This window comes from Canis lupus, chromosome 8 (assembly GCF_003254725.2).
Source record: "Canis lupus dingo isolate Sandy chromosome 8, ASM325472v2, whole genome shotgun sequence".
NCBI lineage: Eukaryota > Metazoa > Chordata > Mammalia > Carnivora > Canidae > Canis > Canis lupus.
This window is the reverse complement of record NC_064250.1, coordinates 8,527,501-8,547,165: the sequence shown is the minus strand read 5'-3', so window position 1 is coordinate 8,547,165 and position 19,665 is coordinate 8,527,501. Positions and strand designations below refer to the sequence as shown.

The 19,665-nt window shown below is 34.4% G+C and overlaps 1 long non-coding RNA gene across 3 annotated transcripts in view; it reads left to right on the top strand.

Annotated features, from left to right (window-relative positions):
* LOC112657511 (uncharacterized) overlaps positions 1-18,434 on the top strand; it is a 309,781-nt gene extending 291,347 nt beyond the window's left edge. Inside the window, exon 9 of one of the 3 annotated variants that reach the window (XR_007412258.1) lies at positions 18,157-18,434. This is a non-coding gene — a long non-coding RNA (uncharacterized LOC112657511). The remainder of the gene's footprint in view (positions 1-18,156) is intronic. The other 2 variants (XR_007412261.1, XR_004818190.2) reach the window with 2 other exon arrangements.
* The last annotated feature ends 1,231 nt before the right edge of the window (positions 18,435-19,665 follow it).

Sequence of the window (19,665 nt, the reverse complement as noted above, 5' to 3'; positions counted from 1 at the left end):
TGGTCTACAATTTCACTTTTCCCCCTTAATCATAAAACATGAACACATTCCAGATTAGCACACAGACCTAATGCATTCTCTTATTCGTTTTAATAACTGCATATTATGGACAAACCACAATTTAATCACTTACTCTCCAGGGATAACCATTCAAATTGTTTATAATTTTTTGTCTTTATGAAAGAAAATGCTATTGTTTATAGGTCCATACATATTGGTAATTATGTTTCTGTGGAAAGATTTCTCATTTTTCTATCACAGGTAACTCGTAGGATTGCTAGGTGTAATGTTGTGATTTGTAATAATAAATATATACATATTTCTTAGATAGATAGATGATAGATAGATAGATAGATATTTGACCCCATTTCTGGACAGAGTTCCTAATACCCTTGGAATTTCCTGTGACAAGAGCCATAAGGATGTCTTTTTTTTCTTATTCATCTAGATTTTATTTTAATACTTATCCATTTTTTTCAAAATCAGAATAGTATTTTATATTATTTAATGATTCTATACTCAGTACAAAACAATTTTAATAAAAGGAAAATTTTTTTGATGTCTTTTGTTATATTAATGAGGTGACTTGTGGAAAGCCCTTAGGTAATCCAAGGATGGGAGCTGGTTGCTGGGGGACAAACCATTTGATTAGAGGGTTGAAAATTGCTGTACCCCCACACCCACATCTACTCGCCAGCCCCCCCCCCCCAATATCTAGGGAGAGAAGAAGGGCAAGAAGTTGAGTCAATCACCAATGGCCAGTTTGTTAATGAATCATACCTATGCCATGAAACCTTCATAAAAACTTGAAAGAACAGTTTTGGGGGAATTTTCCAGTTGGTGAACACATGGAGGTGTGGGGAGAGTAGTATGCCTTGAGAGAACAGTTTTTGGGGAATTTTCCAGTTTTGGGGGAATTTTCCAGTTGGTGAACACATGGAGGTGTGGTGAGAGTAGTATGCCTTGAGAAAGCCTATAGAAGCTTTTCAACCCTTTCCCCATACCTTGCTTTATGCATCTCTTCGATCTGGCTGTTCCTGTGTTATACCGTTTATAATAAACTGGTGATATAGGAAGTAACATGTTTCTGCAGTTCTGCGAGCTGCTCTAACATATTAATTAAACCCAAGGAGTAGATTGTTGGAAACTAACCATTTCATCAGAAGTTCAGGTAAAAACTTGGACTTTGAATTAGCATCCTGAGTTGGAGGGTATCAGAACCTCCAGTTTGTAACTACTTTGTCAGAAGCACAGGCAACAGTTGGGTTTGTGATTGGCATTTGAAGTGGAGTAGAGAGGGTGTCTTGTGGGACTGAGCCCTCAAAGTGTGGAATCTGACACTATCTCTTGGTAGATAGTGTCCATCAGAATTGAATTGAATTCTCAACATATGGCTCATGTCCTAGAATTACTTGGTGTTGTATGGGAAGTTCCCCCAACCCCCAACAAACACATTGAAATTGGGTCAGGAACCTAAAGATTAGGTTAAAGTATATATATATATTTAATATATATATATATTTATATTATATATATATTATATATTATTATTATTATATATTTATATATATATATTTAATGTTACCATACCAAGTTACTATTCTAAGAAGGATTCCAATGATTTATGCATGTCATAAAGTACGTACTACGTGCTATTTGCTGCTATATTCCTGTAACTGCCAGTGGATTCGATTTTATTATTTTAAGAGAATTTCATGATTTAGGACCTAAAACTCAATGCTATTATAGTGGTTCCCTGGTGATGAATTGGTGCTCCTAGACTTAAAACTGCAAAGGGATTGTGAAGAAGTCATGTATCTTATTAATAAGAGGCACTTTCTTTTGTTAGTTTAGAAAAACATACATATTGGTAACTTTCTCTTGAGAGCATTTAGGATTCTCTAACTTTTACCATAAATCTTAATGGAATCTTATGACGTAAGATACAAAGTGTTCAAACCATTAGAGGAAGGAAGTCTTATGTTAGCTCAGTATGAATCTGAGACCTGATGAAATCCTCTGACAACTAATTTCACATGTGATTCTTCTCATTGTGTTCCCATAGAGGTGAAGCCCTGTCCAGTAAGGTTGGTTATCCCAGTTAGTATTTCCAACAGCTTTGTATCATGGCAGCAAGTTTGTGACACATGCTCCTAGCTAGGATTGTTAGGAAATTTCTAGGAAAAAATAGTGAATTTTATTTCTCCAAATACAAAGTGGGAATGACCACATTTACCTTCCACCTAAGACATGTAGGGATTTCCAAAACCATTGAGCTGGTTTTGCGGTCCCCTGATAAAAAATGATATGTAAACAGAAAACATATTGTTAAGAGCACTGAAAAGACTGGTGAAAATCCTGCACATATTTTCTATGTACTTCCTCTAAAATAGTAAAATATATGTAAAATGTCATATTAAAATAACAATTTTGAAAGTGATTAAAATAAATATTTATATTATTTTTATTATTAAATCTAACATAATTGTGATTATTAAATGTAATTGATGGTTATTAATACATTTAATAAGGCATTAAAATAATAAGGATAGTTACTACTGATACTGGCTCAAGCAGAAATATAAAGACATGGAAAAATAAAGTATGCCCTAAAAATAACAAAAAAGAATTAGTCAGAAATATTTTTTTAGCTTTTAAAAACCTCTCATAGAAAAAAAAAAACCCTCTCATAGTAAAACTTTAATCGAAAGTGTTAATATTCCAGGGCACCTGGGTGGCTCAGTGATTGAGCATTTGCCTTGCGCTCAGGGTATGATCCCCAGGTCCCAGAATCCTGTCCCGCATCAGGCTCCCTGCAGGGAGCCTGCTTCTCCCTCTGCCTATGTTTCTGTTTCTCTCAGAATAAATAAATAACAACTTTTTAAAAAGTGTTAATATTCCGTTTGTAAAAAAAAAAGTATAAGTATTTTCTTTCATTTATTTATTAAGCAAACATTATAGAGCAACTTCTATGTGCCGGGCCTGGAGGAACTTGCAAGAATCTAATTGTGGAAAACAAATTCACAGAAATAACTGTAGCAAAATACCATTTGTAGAGTAAAAGTATTACATATGAAGGTACAGTAATGGCACGAAGGAAAGGATTATAGTCATGGTGACACTCAACCTGAGTACTGATGAGTGAGCAGAAAGCACCTTGGCAGGAAAAGTAGGGAGACCACTTCAGAGAATGGTATGTGCAAAACTCTATATTTTTTCAGAGAGACGCAAGTTGTCTGGATGGAACTGGAACAATAGATCTCAACTGGATGTTATTTGCCCCAAGGGATATTTGGCAACATCTGGCAACATTTTGGGGGGGGTCGCGACTCAGAGAAAGGGTGCCATGAGCATGTACTCCACAGAGGCCATGGCTATTGCTAAACATCTTACAATGGATAGGAAAGTCTCACACAACAAAAATAATTACCCAGCCTCAAAATGTCAGTTTCCAACAGCGGTTAGGAAATGCTGGCCTAGAGTAGGGGATGCTATGGTGTGATGCATATAGGCAGTTTGAGGTCAAGACGAGAAGCATTAAGGTGGTTAGGTCCTAAAGGAATTTTATTATATATTTGGAGCTTATGACACAGAATGTACCTAGAGATGTAGTTTTGGCCTCAATGCTGACTCCTTCTTCATTGAGAAACCACATACTGCCTTCCATGACACTGGAGTCTTTAATCCCTCTATCTGTCTTCTTTCTAGACTTCTCCTTTCTATCTCCATTCCCACATATGCTGGGGTGTTTCCAGGAGCACTGCCCTTGACCTGCTGATTTTATCACTTCACACGTTCTCCCTGACTGACGTCATTACCTTTCATCAACTCATTTACTGCAAATAGGTGAAAACTAGTTTGGTAGAGTAGTTAAGAACATGGATGCTAGAACCAGGGATTAAAGTCCTGGTTCCAATATGTGGAATCTGTGTGAGTTTTGGCAAGTTTTTGTAAAATGGCAGCAATAATAGTACTAATCTTATAAGGTTGTAAGGAGGAATAAATTGAGCAAATATCACGGAACACTTAGAGCACTTAGTAAATTCTATGTCCACACCAGACTTTCCAGAATTTCTAGGCTCATATGACTAAATTGCTGAATTTTTTTTCTATCTGAATGTCTTATCAACTTCTAAAATGGACCATATCCAGAAGTGAACTCCTCTGCTTTGCTCCCTTCCCCAGTGATGCTATAAATAAACTTTTATTCCTTTATTGATGGTTCAACTATTAAGGAGAAAAAAAAAAAAACTAGTAAGGAGACCTAGCAGAGTCCCCAGATGGTCTGCTTTCCTCATGTCTCATCAGATCAACTGTCAAATTCTGTTGGTTTTATCTGCTATATACTTCTTGAAACCATCCCCTTTTCTCCATCCCACTATTACAGAGCTATTAAGTCAGCCTTTTGTATTAGCGATCAAGCAGCAGCATTCTAACTAATCCCTGACTCTAGTATTGTGCCTTCTAATCATTCCTCCACATACCCGCTGGAGTGATCAGCACTTCAGTGGCTCTTCATGACCCATAAAATAAAATCGAAGCTACTTACCAAGTCATATAAGGTTCTGCTATAACTGAACCCTGCTTTATTTACAACTTCATTACTTGCCAGTCTCTATCCTAAATCATGATAAAGGATACAACTCAAAGGATAGAGTGGTTCTACTTTTCTCATACTTCCTCTGCCAGAAATGGACCGTTTTGCTTAACTAACTTGTACTTATCCTTGATCCCTCACAAAACATAATTTTTCTGTCATCCTATCACATCCTGCTATTGAGCTTCTCCCACTTCTCTTTAAAGTGAATGGCAATTTACTCCTTCAGGAAAGAGGCTAGATTTATTTTTTAAAATATTTTATTTATTCATGATAGAGAGAGGCAGAGACAGAAGCAGAGGGAGAAGCAAGCTCTCTGCAGGGAGCCTGATGGGGGACTCGATCCCAGGACACTGAGATCACGCCCTGAACTGAAGGCAGATGCTCAAACACTGAGCCACCCAGGTGCTTCAAAAGGCTAGATTTATATCACAAAATCCTAGCATGTAGTGTAGAGCCTAGCACAAAGTAGATTCTTAGAACATGTTTGTTGGATAAATGTCTAATTGGAGTCATCACTAGGTACATGATGATTAATAACAAAGAAGTGAGTGAAATAACTTGGCGGACTAAAAAAAAGATGGGGAAAGAAACATACAACCATGGAAAAAGCAGCACTTAAGGAAGGAGATAATGAGGAAAAGGCAACATGCAACCTTGAGGAAAAAGTCATCTGAGAAATAGGATAATATCCTTAAAAGAGTAATGACAGGGAAACCAAAGGAAGATGGAGTTCCAAAAGAGGAAATGATCAACCATACCAAATGCCACAGGAAGGTATAGAAATGGCCTGTAAAGTACCCATGAGATTAGGCAATTCCTGAAATAGTTAAAATATAATGGTGTACACAGAAGCTAATTGATGTGCATTTAGAAATAAATGAAAGGTAAGGTTACAAAGAAATAAAAAATAAGTTGCCTTTAAATATGAGGCAACAAAATTAAAATGAAACAGACAAACTCAATTATTCTTACATGCATCTTTAATTCTATTAAGTGGCAAATATTTTTATAATGGTAATCAGTAGTCATATGGATTATTATCTCTAAAACATTCCATACGTGACTAAACCTTCTCCACCACTGTCTTATTTGAGAGCTCTAAACTTTTCTTTCTCAATATCATTTAACATTGTTTGATCCAATCTCCAGAGTCTCACTCTGTACTCCAATCCATTCTCCATAAAACATCCAGAATTATTGCCTTTAAAACATCAAAAGTTAATTTGTCATTCCCAAATTTTAAAATCTCCAATGGTTGCAAGATATCTATAGGATATTATCTAAATTTGTAATTTTGCACGTGGAGCATGCAAAATTGGCCTCTATCTGCCCTTCTGGACTCAATTCTAACCACTTAGGTTACTCCCCACTCTCTGCTGACAGTTTGGCTCAGACACTCCAGATACACGAAACATTTTCATTACTCAGTGTCTCTATGCATGCTGTGCCCTCACTTGGCTAACTTGTGCTAATCTCCCAAAATTTAGTACAAATATCACTTCTTTTAGGAAGTTTCCAGAGCTTCCCCAGATGGAGCTAATTGTTTACACCTCTCTACTCCAAGCACCTTGTTTTGCAACACAGAATGTTTATTTGCCCTTTTAGAAACATCCTCTATAGAACTTGTGCTCCTAGAGCATCGACAGAGCTCACTGCCTGATAAGCACCCATTTCTTGACTGTATAAATGAATGTACTAGTGGGTACAAGCTGCTAGAATCAAGGATACAAAAAGTTGTTTCTATGTGTCTGAAACTGTTAGATATGTAAAATATTTTATAGCCTTATAATTTTTATTAGATTGCTTCCCTACTTTAAAAAAAGAATTCTAACTTTAGTTGCAGTGTGTGTGTAAATCTTCATGGTGTAGCCGGACTGTCTGTTCCTATGTCTCTGACCATAAACCCAGAAAGTGGTGTCGCTTATCAATCAATGAAGAAAAGTGCCAGTCTCGAAGTGCTGACTCTGCTTGAAGGAGGGCAGCCAGACTGACAGTACCCGTTACAGGATTCAGAATGTTCATTTAATCTCAGGAAAGTCTTTGAGATGAGGGTATAAATGAATAGAATAAGAAAAATTTGAACTAGAAAAAGCAGAGTAGTCCAGGTTTTAAATCACAGCATCCAACCATATGGTAAAGATAATGATTAATTATTTATATTTTCCAACAGAAGGTATATGTTTAGAAATATAGCATAAAAAATGTTGTTTGCCATAAAACTTCCTGTTCACTTGGGATTTGTAGAAGGTGAACAGATATCTGAATATTCATAAGTGTTCTTTACCTGTTTAAACAAATTTGATAACTTTCCATGGAGCAAATTCTCTGAATCAGTTCAAGTCTACTTCTTGGAATCAACATAATAGAAATAATAAATCTTCAAATATCAAGATTTTGTTATTTAATTTTTTTAAAAAAGATTTTGCTATTTACAATGAGAATTCAAAATAGAAAATTTACTGTGCTGGGTTATGAATTGGAGGCTCTTTCGATATTTTTGTCCTGTGGGAGATTAGCCTCATGCTAGATTGATGCAGAGCTTAGGAGCAAACCCCAAATCTTAGTGCCTTCTATTGGGTTCCTAGGGCTTCTCGACTGTTGTGTGGCTCAGTGCTCTCAGCCCTGACTCTAGAAAACATATGAAGGAGGCCTCTAGTGCCATTGGCAGTGTTGCCCAGTTCTTTGGAGAAATTTGATAAAAAAATTTCTAGTTATTTTAAGACTTCAAAATAATATAATTCTCAGTATTCTAATGTATTTAGTTCTCGTTAGCATTTTTTTTGCAGTCCTTCTGAAGGAACATAACATAGGTTCAGCTGTTATTTTTGTAACAGTCAGATGAATCTGTGCCTTCAAAGTTCTACAAAAACCTGCTGAGTAGAGACAAAAATGAACATTGTTACTGTTTTTATGTTTATATCTTTACTGTATTTGTACACTATATGGGTCTATGTTAAGGCATCTCTGCAATAATCAAGATCTATTCAATGTAATGTCTTATCTCCCTTTACTATCTCTCAAAATATCCCTATAAACTCTTACTTGTGTCAGGATTTATCTCAAAACTCCCTAAGGAGGGTCCTGTATAGTACAGTCATTGTTCCCAAACCATGAGCTCCTAGTCCCTAGAAACAGGACATAGAGTGTTGTCAAGGGGCAGTGGGTTGAATTTCTTAGGTTATTAGTAGATGGAAAAAAAAAGTCTCCTATTCATTTAATACACAAGTTTATTTCTTTGTGTCACATGGTAGCCCTTACAACAACCAATAAGATAGGATATAGTTCATGGCCATTTGAACAGATGAGGAAATTGGGACACAGAAAAGTTCACTAACTTGCCCAAAGTAATTGAGGTAGTAAATACTGGATGTTAATGTAGCCTGGTTTGAACACAGGCCATCTTAATTCGATTCCATGTCTCTATATAGATACTATTAGATCTGTAAAAATGAAATGTAAGTGTTTCTGAATTATTGGAAGTTTTCACTGTCATCTTTGGATATCACAAAATATTTACCATACCCAAAAAGTAAAAGTCTGGTATAGGTATCTCTGAATTCCTAAAGATGTCTGTAATAGCTTCAAAGTACTTTCTGAGTGGCCCTCCCTACTGCTGTCATCAGGCACCATATCACATGTGAAAAATAAAATTCATAAGACAAGCCTGAGTATTTTCTAATTCTCAGGGAAATTGTCAGCTGAGCCTTAACAATACTGAGGAATGATAGAAATGGCCAAATTACAGTGCTACATGAAGACGCATTAGATTGGATCAAACATGAGGTCTCCCTTAGTGTCTGATGTCTCCCCTCACTATTAAATTTAGAGAGCATAAAAACATAACGCTTAAGTCAGACACTTGCCAGGACCTGCATGGATTCTTATTGCTCATGCTTCTATTTTTTTCTAATGCCCTTTATCTCTTTTTTTGTGTGTGTGACTCTTCATCTTTCAACATAATTCTGGGGGAAATTTCACTTTGATTTGCATTTCCGTCTTTTTCTAAATATAAAACATCCTGATCTCTTTGGAGGAAAGGTGCTATAGGACTGTAATATAGGGATAGACTAAAATTAGAAATATCATCACATTAACATCTTTTTCCCAATAGTTTGGTACTTTTGACAATGTACTATTTTAGTGAATCATGGGGTTTCACAGTGATTGTAAATTAAAGCTTTCCTTATGAAGACTGAAAATATGCCTGACTTGGTAAATTCTCTACTTTCTGAGAACTCCATTTAAGGGAATCAATGTTCATGGTCTCTTTTTTTTTTTAACCTTAATATGTTATGCATACTAGAAAAGATTTAAGTGTAAACAGCAGGCAACTTCACTCTGCCAGGTAAATCACAACAAACTTTTGGACCATTAGCTTAAACTAATGTTTTTAGACATGGACTTTGTTTCAGATCTAAGGAACTGAGGCATTGCAGACAAGTCCATGCTTTTTTTCCCCATTCTCCCCAAGATCTTGCATCTTACGTGGCAACTGAAGAACTGAAGCTACTTTCTACTATGTCTTGTCATTTAAAGTGGACATCACATAGATCATGCAGGACATTTTTTCTGCATGTGTATGTTTGTTTTTCTGCCTGCTTGAAGTAATCAATTTTACTTAAAATCAGCAATACATTCTTTGACTTTCAAACTTCCAAATTAGCATTTGGAAACATAAAATTGTTTATTGGCCTGCTTTGCAGGATAAATAAATGTCTGTTCAGCCCCATTAGTTTTAAACCCATGATTTAGGATTCTTTTAAATGTGCTAAAATTAACAAGACTTAACTCTGTGGGTACAGAAAATGACAATACGAAATAATAAGTCATGCTGAGAATTGGACATTTGACAGGATTTCAATTTTAATCTGGCCTCCCAGTTTGGGTTATCCTTCCTTTGTGGCAACAGATCAGAAAATATTTGCTTGTCAATAAATGTAGGCAGTTGCTACACCACAGCAGACCTGGGTAAGCCTGAAATTTAGAAGGTAATGCCAAGCCAGAAGAATAGCTGGAAAGAATATGGTTTGATTTTCTAAACCACCGAGTGATTTGGTAATTGTAGTTTATATTGGCAACTGAATTCAAGATGTCACAGTTTAGTACATGGCTAAGGTCAGTTATTACTTCATTATAATTATCCAGGGGCATCATTATACTATTTTTGATTGAGTTTTTTCTTCTAAGAGCTAAAAAATTATAAATCTTTTCCAATCTGTATTATAGGCATATTTATATTAAGTCACCTAAAAGAAAATACTAATTTGAATTCCTATTATGTGGAATTTAAAGCAATTCACAGTAAAGTAAGCTTGGATTCTCTATGTGAATTATCTTAAACAAGTGTGTAGAGAAAATTCATAATATAATTAATAATTTTAGAGAAATGTTTGCCTAATTAAGAGAATAAATCACTTCCAAGACCTTTACAATTACCATTTACATTCAGCCAATTAATTTAATAATTAGAACTCCTTTTTTATCTATTTGTTAATATTAAACCATTTGGAATCACTATTTCAAAACTATAGGTCTTTCTTTAAAATATCTTTATTTTTGAACAGATTATATAGGATATTTCTATTTATAGAAATATCACATTGTATAAATACTCCATTTGACTGAATTAGCAGATTTTTATCAGTGTTACATAGCTAATTTCTCTCATCAGTTTGGATAACTATTAAAAGTGATTGCCAATAAATAGTCTGTGGTATGAAGGGAATGAGTTTTTTCAGAGCAGAGAGTTCACAAATATGATTTTAATCAGTAGTGTAAAAGATTTTTTTTTACCAACTACTTCAGTACCATTTCTAGCAATTGGCAAAACTGACTAGCAGTAGATTATCTTAGAACACTTCTTAGAAGTGTATATTCTGGAGCCAGAGAGCCTGGGTTCAAATTCTGACCCATGCTGTCACCTTTTGGTTACTTTGTCTTAGCTCTGTTGGTTGGGCCCACACCTATTTCTGCTAGGAATGCAAAGTCCCTGAAAGTGTCCCTGTTCCAGAAATATTTACTACTACCTAGAGAACCCCATCTTATTTAAACTTAGCTATAATTTTTCTGACCTTTAAACTTCCAAGTTAGTATAAAATTATTTATTGGTTCATTTTACAGAACAAAATAAGTGTCTTTTTAGTCAGTCCTGATGGTTTAGGAATCTACTGCTATTAGCTTTGTGCATCTAGACTCCTATAACTGAGTTTTCTTGTCTATAAAATGAGGTATATGGGGTGCCTGAGTGGCTCACTCGGTTGAGCATCTGGCTCTTGATTTCACTCAGGTCACAATCTCAGGATGGTGAGATCAAGCCCTGCATTGAACTCTATGCTCAGTGTGGAATCTGCTTGAGATTCTCTCCTTCTCCCTCTGTTTCTCCCTGCCTTTTTCATAAATAAATAATAAAATCTTATAAAATGAGGAATATAGTAGACCTAATACATATTATAAATTGGAAATAGTATTTTGATATTTTGTTTTCCTTTTTAAAAATGTCTTAATTTTAAAAAATGTCTTAATTCTTGTGTAACAGAATTGTGAGGGGGCCATAGGTAGTCAAAGGCAGAAAGAAAAATATTAAAGACTGGACTTCAGAAATTTGAAGTTAGGAGATCACCTCCTGAACAGCCACAATTTGTATAGTGGCCAATTTCAAATATAAAGATTAAATAATATAATCATGCTTCAAATATAGAAATATTTTCACTTTGTTAATTAAAATTTTAAAAATTCTATAACATTATTATTCAATGTTTATTAATAATACTTATTTAAAATATTGATTATTCTAATAACATATTTACTAGAAGACATACAAGCATATTTTAAATCATTCAAAAAGAAAGAGATTAAAGACATTTAGGCTATGAGTATAGTGTGTTTGTTTATCATATTCAGTCTTTGAAATTGGATACATCACACATTATATATAATAAATCTCAGTTAAGCCAAATATAGCATTTACTTAATCAGAGTAGCTTATGTTCCAACCATTCAGAGGTAAATGAATTTTAATATTTTGTAAATTCAAAACAGTGAGATTCCATATTTAAAAATACATATGTACATATAAATTTATATGTATGTATGTACATAAATACACATATATAATATACATATATATTTATAGTTAAAATTTCATAAGACAATTGTGATTGAGGTAGTGAGAAATAGAGCAAAAAAAGAAAGTCTAGCTTTTATTTTATTGTCAGATATAAAAAAGCATAACTGACCAAGTTTTCTTCTTTGATGGTATTTTCTATATGCTTAGCTTTTGGATACTATGTCCTTTTATTACATTTTTTTGTGTTTGCTTGGCCTTTTCTTTTTCTGGTTCTGTTGGGTTGTCCATAATCCTTTTTGCTGAGAAAGAGATGTCTCTGGAAATACTGTGATTCCCACAGAATTTCATGACAATAACTTTTGGATTTCTATGCAATTTCTTTTTTCTTTTCTTTTTTTTTTCCTATGGAATTTCTTATAGCAGCCTATGTTCTATGTGTATACAGGAATTACATTTACACAAATACAAAAACATATATAACTTTCATTTAAACTTAACACTACTTGTTTGCCAAAATAACAGCTGATATATATATATATATATATATATATATATATATATATATATATATTTTTTTTTTTTTTTGTAGAAACAATTGTGCTTATCCTTAAGGAATCATGAATAGCACTATTTTTAACCTTCAGAATTTCTGGTTGAGAATAATAGTGAACATTGAAAACAGTACTTTATAAATATGTTTTAGTATATTTCAATACACCACCCTTAAACACTACTTCAAAAATTCTCTTTTAGCATGTCAGTGTACAACTTTGAGTCATCAGTAGGAATAAAAATACAATTCCTAACAGTTTCAGTGACTAAGATTCTTGTTCTGGGGAAGCCAATGCTCTTGGGTAACCATTTGCATTGCCATGATCTGCTAATGTTTCTCTATGCAGAATGCCCCCACCTATTGATAAAGAATGTGTCTTTTTTTGCGACCATCAGACAACTTGTAGCACTCTTATCCATTCAGCCTCTCCTCTGTAAGTGTCCTGACACATATGTCCTAGCGCCAGGATCTCCCCGAGGAACTCCCTGGACTCCAGAGAGAGATCACACCCTGCAATTTTGGCAATCTGGGAGCATATCAATTTCCAGAAGCCCTGAATAGGGGGCAGTTCTCACCATATGTGCCTAAATGTACCCCTTTCACTATGTCCTTCTCCATGATTGTCAGGACTGTTATCAAATGCTTCTCTGATATTATTAGTAGATGTTAGGAACCACTGACTGAAATCTAAAAGCAGTTTTATTCCATATTCATGAATATATAGCATAACGTGCCTTTAATTTTGCTGTCATATTCAGTGTAAAAGAAATATTCCACTTTTTAGGCAAAATGTAATTTTGGAAAGGGCCTTGATTTAATACATCCCTTCTTAGCAGCAGTTATGAATTGCACTGAAGTAAGTAAGTTCTTTTCATATTTTCTGGAGTAGCAAATCAAAGAAAGAAGGACAAATAATGAAAGCAACTTAGCTATTTTGGGGTGGTCATCTTTTTGTATGCAATTATAGATTTTGTTTATCAGAGTTATTAAAATCAGAAATAGCACCATTACTTGGCATTTAGACATTGCTTTGAATCTACTAATTTGAGGTTTATTTCAAATAGGTTAAACTTCAGCATGAATTCAACACTATTTTTTTCAGAAATAGACAAAATCTGAATCTTTTGAAATGGAAATTTTATGATCATTAAAATTTGTGTCTACATTTGTATCTATTCTCAGGTGTTGAAAGTAATAATACTGAGGAAACATGGGAAAAAATAGCTCTGTTGATTTGTTGTAGTGCTATCCTCTTAATAATAACAATCATGGTAAGAATTTTAAATCTTTAAAGTTATGAATGATTTCTAGAAAATACCATGACCATACTAATTGCATGTGTTCATGCAGTTATTTACTCAAAGACTTCTATTCTGACCATAGTGCTCTATTCCTTTTTAAAGTTTTTATTTAAATGCCAATTAGTAAATATACAGTGTAATAGTAGTTTCAAGAGAATTTAGTGATTCAACATTTATATTCAACACCTGATGTTCAAAGACTCATATTCTGACCAGAGCACTCTTTTTGTTTTTGTTTTTTTTTTTTTTTAATTTCATACTCTATTACCATTGATTCTCTCCATTGTAAACTCAGGGTTTACTATGGAGTAGGAAGGGTACTCTTCACTCAACATATATTTGCTGAGCACAAATATATCATATTGCAGGAATTTGGAAACACTAGAAATTCTTCTGGGATCAAGGCCAAGACTGTCATGGTCTTTACCATCATCTTCTTTACATCTGGCAGGGATACACACAGACAAGTATCCAGGCAATTAACTATTATGTGATAAACTGTCATGATGGAAGTACATGTTACTCTGGCAGAGGGAGAGAACTCAAACAGGACATCAAGGGGAATGGGAAGACTGCCTGAAAGAAATATTCAGGTTGAGACCTGAAGGGACAGTAGAAATGAGCTAAGTTCAAAGATAAGGAGGTGAAGAAGAATACAGTATTGGGAGGAAAAAAATTATAGTATTGGGGCAGGAGGAGGATGAAGATGGGAGGGAATTTTGTAGGAATAAGCTAGAGATGAGGTTGGAGAATGGAGAAACGAAGGGTTTGGAATAACACGAAAAAGCTTGTATTTCATCTTGAGGGCAATGGGAGACACTGAATTAAAGATGGTTCCTTAATCTGTATTAAAAATACATACTTAGGCTGCCATGAAAAGATCATAGTACAAGAGAAAAAAATTGAGTGACTATAGTAGGGTAGGTCAGAAGTGACGGCAACCTGGACTAAGAGGTGTCAGTGGATATGGATAGAAACATGTTCAGAACATTTCTAGGACTTAGTTGAGTGTGAAGTGCAGGTGGGAAGACTATCTCATATGGCACACAGTTTTCTGTTTGAGTACTGGTTGTTTGGGAAAGAAAAAAAAAAAAACAAGAGCTAAAGAAGGCTTAGAAGATTTCTTCATTAGCTCATATTTATTTAGTGCTTTACTATCTGCCACTTATTAGTGGACTAATTGCTGGGAATACAGCATTAAAATAAAAAAGACAAAATTTTCTGCCCTCAAAGAGGTTCACCATATTAAATGAATTGAATATTAAGGAGAAAAAAATGTAGCTAAGAAAGATGGTAAATGTGAACAGAAACAGGGAGGAGGCATTACAATTTTGCATAGGGTAGCCAAGGAAAGCTGCACTTAGAGGGTGAAAGTTAAATGAAGAAGGTGAGAGAGAATGCCCTGGGGATGGTAGGGAATGGCATCCAGAGAGGGACCAGTAAGAAGAAGGCTCTGATAAGTACTTTGTAAGGTAGTCAGATTTATCTCTGTGTTTATCTTAAAATTTGTGCGCTGTATAAAATGAGTTTCCAACACCAAGTTTATTAAAGTGTTTTTGTATATTATTTTCTAAATGCACTGTTGTTTTGCTTTAAACATTTTGTCTATAAATTACCCAAATTTTATTTTTATGTGATATAAGGAGGAATTACTTTTACCTTCTTCTATACATTTGTAATCCATGTACCCAGTATATAATTATATTTCACAATTATAAAAGATTTTATAATTTTCATTAGTACAATACCACAACCTGGAAATTGATATTAATACAATCCATTGATTTTGTTTAGATTTCCCCCATTTTACATGTACTTGTGTCTGTACAGTTCCATACAATTTTATCACATGTGTAGGTATAAATAGCTCCAAGTTCTATTACCATGAAGATCCTTTGTGCTTCCTTTTTATAACCACACTGGCCTCCTTCTTGCCATCTCTCCCACTCTGACTGCTTGTAACCACTGATCTGTTCTCCATCTTTATAATTTTGACATTTGCAAATGTTATGTAAATGGAATTATACAGTATATAACCTTTGGGGATTGGCTTTTTCACTCAACATAATTCCCTTGAGATTTATCCAAGTGGTTGCTTTTATCAATATTTGCTACTTTATTATTTCTGAGTACCATTCTGTAGTATGGATGTACCACAGTTCATTTAACCATTCACAAAACTAGAATAGCTACATTAGATTAGGAAAAATATTATGTATCAATGTTAAATTTACTAAAATGTGACTGTCCTATGATTATATAAAACAAAAACTTCGGGAAATACTCAATATTTAGAAATAAAAGATCATTTTTTATGTAACAGTCTCAAGTGGTATAGAAAATGTGACATGCATACATATAAAGAGACCAAATGACAAAGAGGGTGGGGAACACATTAACAATATTTGATTATGTTAAAGAATATTTAAAATGTTTTTTCAGTTCTTCTATGTATTGGAAATATCTTCCAAATAAATAGCTACATATAAAATGTGCATACGTACACACATACAAATATGATCATTTCAGAAAACCGGTAGAACCTAATAAAGGTGAACATATGCATGAATTATTAACCCTAATCTACTGTTAGGTATAGTCCCATGAAAAAGATGCATATATTCACCAAAATGCATGTACTGGATTGTTCATAGGAGCATTATTAATAATTTCCCCAAACTGGGAACCCCTCAAGTGCCCATCATCAATTGAATAGATAAACAAGTTGTGGAATCTTCACAAAATAGAATTCTTTGCAAAAAATACCAGAAGACAATGACAAGGGAGAAGTTCATAAACTTAATGTAGAGTGAAAGAATCCAGAGAAAAGAAAGCACATACTGCACAATTACATTCATATAAACTACAGAAACAAAATTAATGAATTTGAATTAGAAGTCAGGATTGTAAAAAAAAAAATAAAAATAAAAAAATAAAAAAATAAAAAAAAGAAGCCAGGATTGTGGTTACTTTGGGCAGGGAACAGGTAGTATCTGGGAGAGGACAAAGGGGACATCTGAGGTAGAAATAAAATTTTATCTCTAGGCCTAGATACTGGTTACATGGATGTGTTCAATTTATAAAATTCCAACAAAGCTATACACCCATGGTGTCTGTAATTTTCTCTAGTTGTACTTTACTTTTTTAAAAAATGCATTTTTTTAGATTAATTATATCTGCCTTGCTAAAAATGCTCCAGTGGCTTCTGATTGCCTTTGAAATAAATCTAAACACTAGATCATGGACTAAAAAGATTTTATGGCTCCACTATACTTCAACCTCCTATCATACCCTAATTTTAATGTTCAGACTAACTGATCTCTGTTTAGTTTCTCAAACATGTCAACTTCTTTCCTGCCTCAAACTGTTTGTACTTGCTGGAAATCTCTTCAACAGGCATTTTTGCCTGATTTCTTCTCTTACTAGCTTCAAGGCTATTTCTCTAAACAAACTATCCTCTCCCTGGCTATTGGATCATGCTGGTTTCTTAGTCCCTTTTAAGTCCTCGTAACCATGGAAATTGCTTTTAAAATTTGTTTATTTATTTGTTGTCTATATTAACTATCAAAATGTAAGCTCTTGTTCCCTGTTCATCATTGCGTTCTTAGCCTGTAGCAATTTGCTTAACATATAATGGTCTCTCATTGAATAATTATTTGAATGAATTAATAGGTGTTTACTAAGCTCAGGAGAACCATTACACATGGTTCTACACATAATAGACTTTTGTAGTCATTAACAAATAAAATAGTTGAAATTTTGGAAATGTTTCAAAGTGTGTGGAATGAGACATAAAGGGGCCTTGTGTAGAACTTTTCGAGTAGCAGGATATAAGGAGCATCCAGAGGAAGATATCATAAAATATACGGACATGGAGAGGCCATACAGGGAATTTAGAAGTCATGGTATGCAGAAAGCAAAACAACAATAACAGCAAACAACTAAATAAAATCAACAAAATATGACAGGCAAACAGACAAAAAAATAAGAGTTGTGGTATCATGAAAAATGCTGTCAGTTATGATTGAATTTTGAAATGAGGGAATGGCTGGTGGCCTTCCTGAGAATAGGTCCCTGGTGTAGACAGATGACAGAGGACTGAGGAGTGAATGAGGGATAAGGATGAGGGAGATAAAAAGGAGTTCTCTCTTTCAAAATATTCTGTCGTGAATAGAAACGCAATGGGTCAGTAATTAGAAAACTTAGATAGGAGTTTTGTTTTGTTTCATTTTGTTTTAAGAAGGTAAACTTAGAAAACCCAAATGCTGTTTAGAGAGCATAATTGTTCACATGGAAGCAGAAAGGGAAGGGAACCAGAGCAAAGATGAAATAATTAACCTTAAATGGAAAAAAGAGTAGGGGTTGGAAATGGGAAGAGTAGAAGATGCGAAATAAGACTTCATGAATATAGGTGTCTCTGAACCCGACCCTAAGTGTAGCCATTTCAGCAATGGTATTCAGGGGACATGAAAATGGGTGTATAAAATCCAGGGAGAAGCTCTGGGACTTGGGCAGCTGTGAGATACTTGATGTGCCACAAACTTTCTCTAGGAATGGATACATTTGTTTTTTTTGTTTTGTTTTGTTTTGTTTTTTTTTGTTGTTGTTGTTGTTTTTTTTTTTTTTTTTACTACAGTTCCTGCTGGGAGCCTGATGTGAGACTCCATCCCAGGACCTTGGGATCACGACCTGAGCCAGAGGCAGATGTTCAAACACTGAGCCACCCAGGTATCCCTAAAGACAAATTTTTAACAATGGAGTATAGAGAAAGAAGAGGAGGAAGGCAGGGAAGTACATCATAAGAAAACCATGGAAGTATTGTGGTGCATGCTTGGCACCAACAATGTTAGAATAACAGAAATATCTACAATTAACCTGAGCTATTTCTTTTTTAATGCCTTATTTCTTTCACTTATTGGGTACTTACTGTGTATCTAACCTTAGACAGAATATTATGGGCCTGAATATGATATAACTGTTAAAAATCGAAAAAAAATAAAAAAATAAAAATCGGTCTGTATTATTTAAATATGCCTCAGAATGTCTTAGAATAACGCCAATATTACAAATGAGACTTACCAAAAAAATTTTCAAACTATTAGCAAACTTCATCACAAAATGTATATAGAAAATTTCAGCATGAGTAGTGTAATTTTATTTAAAAAATATTTTATATTTGAGGCAGCTGGGTGACATAGTCAGTTAAGCCTCCTTCTCTCAGTTTCAGCTCAGGCTGTGATCTCAGGATCATGAGATTGAGCCCCATGTTGGGTTCCATGTGCAGCACAGTCTGCTTAATAATCTCTCTCTTTCTCCCTCTGTCCATCCGTCCCCACACCAATGCTCTCTCTTTCTCCCTCTCTCTCTCTCTCAAATAAATAAATAAAATTTAAAAAATACTTTATATTTAATATAAATACTATTTATGACTCCATTGTGGCAGTGCTAACTTTTATTTTTTACATATTTTTAAGCATTCTTTAAATTTCTACAAAAATTAATCTATCTGAAAAAAAAGGAAAATATCAGCACATATTCATAATTATTGCCTAAGGGAAGGCATCTTGAGGTAGACTTATGGAGGTCAACAGGCATCCATTTGTTTGCAACACATTACTAAATCGCCTTATAAAAATATTGTACCAATTTAGGATAATGCTAGCAAAACAAATGCTGATTATGAAGAAGGGACATGTGATTCTTAAAAAGAAGACCTTCCGAGATCACAGAAACAAATAGGACAAAGTCAGTCAGTTAAAAGATCCTCAGGATTTTCTTTTGATGCCTCTTAGTGACTGGAGTTGCTCCCAGGAACAACTCCCAACCAATGAGGAACAGAACTTTTTATCAGTAAGCAAAGTCTCTTGCTCCTTGGTGGGGCAAACCTCAGGTTATATTTAACATGGCTTTTATGTTTAACCTGGTCTCCTCAGGATTGAGCCCAGTGGTGAATTGCTAATTAATAAACCTTCTATTGGTTTTTCTCCTTTCCCTGCCTCATCTTTCCACTCCATTATCGTGCTGCCTGGGTTTACCTCTAAAGTTTATCTTGTACCTAAGTCTTACCTCAGGGTCTGTTTTTTGCGAAACCCAACATAAGACACCTGGGGGAATTGCATTAGAAAATATGAAACATGCTTTCGTT